The sequence below is a fragment of the Myotis lucifugus genome, unplaced genomic scaffold (genome assembly GCF_000147115.1).
Source record: "Myotis lucifugus unplaced genomic scaffold, Myoluc2.0 scaffold_49, whole genome shotgun sequence".
Classification (NCBI taxonomy): Eukaryota; Metazoa; Chordata; class Mammalia; order Chiroptera; family Vespertilionidae; genus Myotis; species Myotis lucifugus.
In genome coordinates, this window is record NW_005871097.1 from 1,796,255 (window position 1) to 1,803,166 (window position 6,912).

The window sequence follows — 6,912 nt, forward strand, 5'->3', positions numbered from 1 at the left end:
AGAAAACTTCCCCTACCTGGTGAAAGAAATAGACTTACAAGCTCTCAGGATGCACAGAGAACCCCAAACAAAAGGAATCCAAAGAGGACCACACCAAGACACATCATAATTAAAATGCCAAGAGCAAAAGACAAAGAGAGAATCTTAAAAGCAGCAAGAGAAAATCAGCTAGTTACCTACAAGGGAGTACCCATACGATTGTCAGCTGATTTCTCAACAGAAACTATGCAGGCCAGAAGGGAGTGGCAAGAAATATTCAAAGTGATGAATACCAAGAACCTACAATCAAGACTACTTTATCCAGCAAAGCTATCATTCAGAAGTGAAGGCCAGATAAAGAGCTTCACAGATAAGAAAAAGCTAAAGGAGTTCATCACCACCAAACCAGTATTATATGAAATGCTAAAAGGTATCCTTTAAGAAGAGGAAGAAGAAAAAGGTAAAGATAAAAATTATGAACAACAAGTACATATCTATCAACAAGTGAATCTAAAAATCAAGTGAATAAAAAATCTGATGAATACAATAAACTGGTGAATATAATAGAATCAGGGGCATAGAAAGGGAGTGGACTGACAGTTCTCGGGGAGAAAGGGGTGTGGGGGTGCGGGAAGAGACTGGACAAAAATCGTACACCTATAGATAAGGACAGTGGGGGGGTAAAGGCAGAGGGAGGGGTGGGAACTGGGTGGAGGGGAGCTATGGGGGAGGAAAAAGAGGAACAACTGTAATAATCTGAACAATAAAGATTAAAAAAACAAACAAACCCAGATGTGGAAGAGAAATTGGGGCGATTATCTATACCTACTTAACAAAAGGATGGAATTTAAGAACAAATTATTCACATAACTGTCCCAGCTTGCTTGTTTTTATTTTAATTTCTTTGTAAAGACTATGTTTCTTAAACACTCGAGTTTTAACTAGATTCTAGTACCTATGAGAAAGAACCTCAGTACAAAATAAAGAAAATATTGTTTCTAATTATATAGGAATAGTAGGGGGCATGTCAACTATTTAGAAACAACACCCTTTTGGAGAAGCAGATGATCTAGCATTTGCCAAATTCTACCTAGAATATTCTAAAAACATGAGGCAAATCTCATAAAGTTCTGTGTTGAATAGCTATAAAAAATAATCTGATCACTGAGTTATAAAACCTAATAAAGATTCAATGATGTTACCAAATGTCACATAGGTATAAATATAGCTATTTATAAGCATATTGAATAAACAGATATAAGTTTACAGAGACTTTCTTGTTCCCTTCCACTGAGTTTTAAATTGAGCTTTTATATTAGTACATTTCCAACTGAAATCAAATCAAATATAAAATATCTCTTAGATAATACTTTATGGTATATCAGAAATTCAAAGCTACATTTTCCTAACAGTAGTTTCTGATGTTATCCCAATATTTAACCTTTGGTTCAAGTGATGATGCCTTGTGCAAAATCACACAGAGCAGGCAGCTCCAGAACCAACTATGTGAGTAAATGAGAAAGCAGGACAGGTAATTGGCTCTTTTTCATCAGGAAGACAGGCACATTCCTAGCACTCACTTTTTGCAGATTTCTTGATTTTAATTGATGAACTACCACAGCCCATGTCTTCTAGATGGTGTGAAATAGCTGCAACTTCTTATTCCCAGATGGTGTGAAGAGGTGAGAAACCACTCCTTAGCTGACACTTCAGTCACAGAGCCTGATGGGGAATACACAGGAGGGAGGGGAAGGAAGCAGGATGTTAACAACTAGGTATCTAAGGACTGACTGCTCAGCAGGATTCATTTTATGCTTCTTCTCAACTGCCGTTCGTCATGTGATGTGGAAAGTGACCAGACATAATCTAATCCTGGTTTATTTTCCACAGCACAGCAGCAGCAATGGAGCAGCTATAGGTTGCTTTTCTGCTACACATAAATTTTATTTTCCTCATGTCTCAGTCAGATCAAGGTCTGCAGAAAATAAAACATTAAAAACGAAAAGAAAAATGGCAATGTAAGAGCGTACAATTTTCTAATTGAAATATAGGGAATAAGATATGAAAGATCTGACATTATTTAACAGTTTTAGTTTTCAGCTCAAATAATTAAATCTATCTGGGCTTTGAAAAACACAAATTGGAGGACTGACTATGAGACAAAAACAAGATATTTAAATGCCAAAATCCAAATCAAAGTGAGTTCTTTGACAATATTTCTCAGAATCAGTCAGAGCACTTGTTTATAAAAAGGAGGTTCATGGCCTCCCCCTCAAAGGAAGGCATCAGAATCTGTCCAAGTGCCCTTTTTAAACAAGCTCTCCCAGTGTTTTTGAGACTCTTCCAAATCTACCTTCCGCTAGCGCACTAGCCCCTCTGACGAGTTAGATGAAACTGCTAAAGGGATTTTCCACAATCACTCCCTGAGAATTTCTGACAAAATTCCTTTCCTCATCGCTTTTTTGGGGGGGTGATATTTCTGAAGGGGACCAAAAGTTTTGCTTTTGGTGATACTGATCTTTAAGCAGGGATATTAAGAGAAACAAAAGACTCAGAAAGAACCTTTGACCTTCCCCCTTTCCTGCCTAAGAGATTCAAATAGGAAAAAACAAACCTGCTTCAGGAAGAGAACCTTATCACAATCACCTTAGTATTAGACAGGAGGACTCCAAGCAGGTGCCTACTTACTAGACCACCCTGTGTCTCACTGTTTCTGGGTTGCCTAGCAAAAGTATGTTCCTCTCTTCCTCAACTACCTGTAAATTGCCTACTCGCTTTGAAATCTCAGGCCCCCTTTTCTTCTTTGTTCAAAAATGACCCACAGTACACCCAATTTTACTTCACTGTCTTTGGAATTTCCATGCTTATGTGAATCCCCTGTGAGCATGTATTAAAATTTAATTTTCTCCTGTTGATTTGTCTCTGTTGATTTGATTATTAGCCCATGTAGAAGAAACTAGAAGGTGGGAGGAAAATTATTATTTTTTTTAGCTCCCACATTTCCTTTATTTTTTGATGCTCCAAAGCAACCTGATCTAATATATTTACATTTCTTATAGGAACAAAGTCATAGAACAACTAACTAACTAGGAACCCTACAGGCATGTTTATGTTTCCATTAGCACTACACTAAAAGCTTCAAAATTTCAACTCACCTGAAGAAAAGGGAAAACAAAAATGAGCAAAATATTTTAATTATGAAAATATTTTTAAAATAATAACCAGATATTCTAATCAGAACAGGCCTGATTCTTTTACATGTTGAATCAATTAACCCTCTTAAATTTGGAGTTATTTACAAATTTAATAAGGATTTCTTTTATATCCTTTGTTGTTGTTCATCTTCATCCGAGGATATTTTTTTCCATTGATTTTTTTAGAGAGAATGGAAGGGAGGGGGAGAAACAAAGAGAGAGAAACATCAATGTGAGAGAGACACATAAACTAGTAGCCTCCTGCACATGCCCCAACCAGGGATCGAGCCTGCAACCAACATATGAGTCCCTTGAATGGAATCAAACCCGGGACCTTTCAGTCTGCAGGCTGACACTTTAACTACTGAGCAAAACCAGCTAGGGCTATATCTTTCTTAAATGGTAACAAGGTCAGCTCCAAGAGCACAACAACCCTTGTGGCATTCCACTCCAAACCATTTTCCAAGGTTACCGCAGATCCATCACATCCTTCTAGCATATTTGTACACTTAGGTGGTACAGTCATCCATCATACCTATCGTCTTATGTATTTATGAGAGGTCCTTGGAAATTTTTTTTTTAATCCTCACCAGAAGATATTTTTCCCATTGATTTTTAGAGAGAGTGGAAAGTGAGGGACAAAGGGGAGAGAGGGAGAGGGAGAGGGAGAGGGGTAGGGGGGAGAGAGAGAGAGAGAGATAGAGAGACCTACGTGAGAGAGACACTATGTGAGAGAGACACATCAATTGATTGCCTCCTGCACGCACCCCTACAGGGGCTAGGAACCTGCAAACAAGGTACGTGCCCTTAACTGGGAATCAAACCAAGGACTCTTTGGACCATGGGCCAACACTCTAACCACTGAGCCAAACCAGCCAGGGTGGTCCTTGGAAATTTTGCTAAATATTTTAATGAAATTAAGATATGTACTTTGACACCTTGACATTCCAAGCTATCGCAAATCAGAAGAAGAAGAAAAAGAAGAGGAGGAAGAGAAGGAAAAGGGAGGGTGGGAAGTCAGGGAGAGAGGAAGAAAGGAAATCAGTTTGGCATGATTTTTAATAACAAATCATAGATGTGTAAAGGTGGGAGAGACCTTTAAAATTACCTAGAATTGACAGAAAGTACAAGGAAGTTAAGCATCTTGCATAATTATCATATAGACAAAATGGTTATCAAACTTCGTTGCATTTTAGTTATCACCTGGGGAGCTTTCAAACTCTCATTGATCAGACAGCATCTTATTAAATCAGAATCTCTGGGGGCTTAAAAAACTGGTGCCTGGGTCCCCTTGGGTGGAGTTGGGAATCTGGATTTTTTAAAGCTCCCCAGATGATTCTAATATGCAGCAAAGTTTGACAATCTCTAATAGAGACAATGTTTTAGTGAATCCACGATGATGCCTAGTGAACATCACATTTTCCTCTGAATGCTTTTTGACTTCAACTGTTTGGAACAAGATTTTTCCAAAGGTCATGTCAGGCTTATAAGGCTGCGGTTTCTGGCATCTACCCTTTTCTCATGTTTGAAACTGGGGCACTATTTACACATCGCTTGCCTTCTCTCCATACTCAAAAATATCTCTAAGGTTATCTGCAATGCCTATGAGAACACATCTGCTGGGGTCTTCATCAGCCTTTGAAGTAGTTCATCTACTCCTGCTGACCTTATCCAAGTGCCTATATTAATGCTCTCCAACATGAGTACCACAAGACTTACCAGAGGAGATTATTAAAAATGCAGACTTGCCCTAGCTGGTTTGGCTTAGTGGATAGAACGTTGGCCTGCGAACTGAAGGGTCCTGGCTTGATTCTGGTCAAGGGCACATGCCCACGTTGCAGGCTCGATCCCCATTATAGGAGGCAGTCGATCAATAATTCTCTCTCATCATTGATGTTTCTATCTCTCTCTCCCTCTCCCTTCCTCTCTAAAATCAATAAAATATATTTTTTAAAAAATGCAGACTCCCGCCCAGCTGGCATGGCTCAGTGGCTGAGCATTGACCTATGAACCAGGAGGTCATGGTTTGATTCCCAGTCAGGGCACATGCCCAGGTTGCAGGCTTCATTCCCAGTGAAGCGTGTGCCGGAGACAGCTGATCAATGATTCTCTCTCATCATCGATGTTCCTATCTCTCTCTCTCTCTCCCTTCCTCTCTGAAATCAATAAAAATATATTTTATAAAAATAAAATTAAAATTCAGGTTCCCAGGCTTTATTGCCAATACTGGATTCAAGCAGTCTGGGTGGCCTGCACCTTTCAGTGGGCTTTGGCGCAGGCACTCCCTGTATCTGTTTGAGAAACTCTGCTCTCCATCTCTTCCTTGGGCTTCACTTCCATTGTCATGCTATTTTTCCTACCTTTTTTATGAATACACTTGAGGCCCGGTGCACGAATTCATGCACCAGGGGGTCCCTCGGCCTGGCCTGCGGGATCAGGCCAAAACCAACTCTCTGACATCCCCTGAGGGATCCCGGATTGTGAGAGGGTGCAGGCCAGGCTAAGGGACCCCACCAGTGACAATTGGGGCTGGGGAGGGACACAGGAGGTTCGCCAGCCAGGAGGGACCATGGGAGAGCTCCAGGGCATGTCCAGCCCATCTCAGTCCCAATCGGCTGGACCTCAGCAGCAAGCTCACCTACCGGTCAGAGCATCTTCCCTCTGGTGGTCAGCGCACATCATAGTGACTGGTTGACCAGTCGAATGTCTGCCCCTTGGTGGTCAGTGCACGTCATAGTGAGCAGTTGAGCAGCTTTAGCATATCATTAGCATATTACACTGTTGATTGGTTGAACAGCCAACTGGGACGAACAGACACTTAGCATATTAGGCTTTTATATCCCTACTAGAGGCCTGGTGCAACAAAAAATTTGTGCACTCGGGGGGGAGAGGGGGTCCCTTAGCCCTATCCTGTGCCCTCTCGCAGTCTGGGACCCCTCAGAAGATAATGACCTGCTGGCTTAGTCCTGCTCCCGGGTGGAAGAGGGCAGGCCCAATCCCTAGGTGCAGCCCCTGGTCGGGCTCAGAGCAGGACCGATTGGGGAGTTGGGGTGCCGCCCCGTCATGCACAGAGCAGGGTGGATCGGGAGGTTGCGATGCCACCCCCTAGTCATGCTCAGGGTAGAGCCAATTTGGGGGGTTGGGACACCGCCCCCTGTCACACTCAAGGCAGAGTCGATAGGGAAGTTGTGGCACCACCCCCTGTGACGCACAGAGCAGGGCCAATCAGGGGGTTGGGGCTCTGCCACCTGTCATGCACAGAGGAGGGCCCATCAGGGGGGTTAGGACTCCGTACCCTGTCACACACAGAGCAGGGCCGGTCAGGGGGTTGAGGAGCTCCCCCCTGTCACACACAGAGCAGGGCGGATCAGGGGGTTGAGGAGCTCCCCCCTGTCACGAACAGAGCAGGGCCAATAGGGGAGTTGGGGCACCGCCCCCTGTCACACACAGAGCAGGGCGGATCAGGGGGTTGGGGCGCCACCCTCTATCACCCACAGAGCAGGGCCAATCAGGGGGTTGGGGCGCTGCCACTGTCACACTCAAGGCAGGGCCAATGGGGAGGTTATGGCTCTACCCCGTTACACACAGAGCAGGGCCCATGGAGGGGGGGCTTGGGGCGCCGCCCTCTATCACCCACAGAGCAGGGCCGATCAGGGTGTTGGGGCGCTGCACCCTGTCACACACAGAGCCGCAGGGCGATCAGGGGGTTGGGGAGCTCCCCCCTATCAGGCACAGAGCA

General features: G+C 43.6%; 1 long non-coding RNA gene across 1 annotated transcript in view; it reads right to left on the bottom strand.

Annotated features, from left to right (window-relative positions):
- LOC102437877 overlaps positions 1-6,912 on the bottom strand; it is a 34,899-nt gene that overhangs the window by 22,172 nt on the left and 5,815 nt on the right. The window contains exon 2 of the long non-coding RNA XR_002829215.1: positions 1,560-1,701. This is a non-coding gene — a long non-coding RNA (uncharacterized LOC102437877). The remainder of the gene's footprint in view (positions 1-1,559; positions 1,702-6,912) is intronic.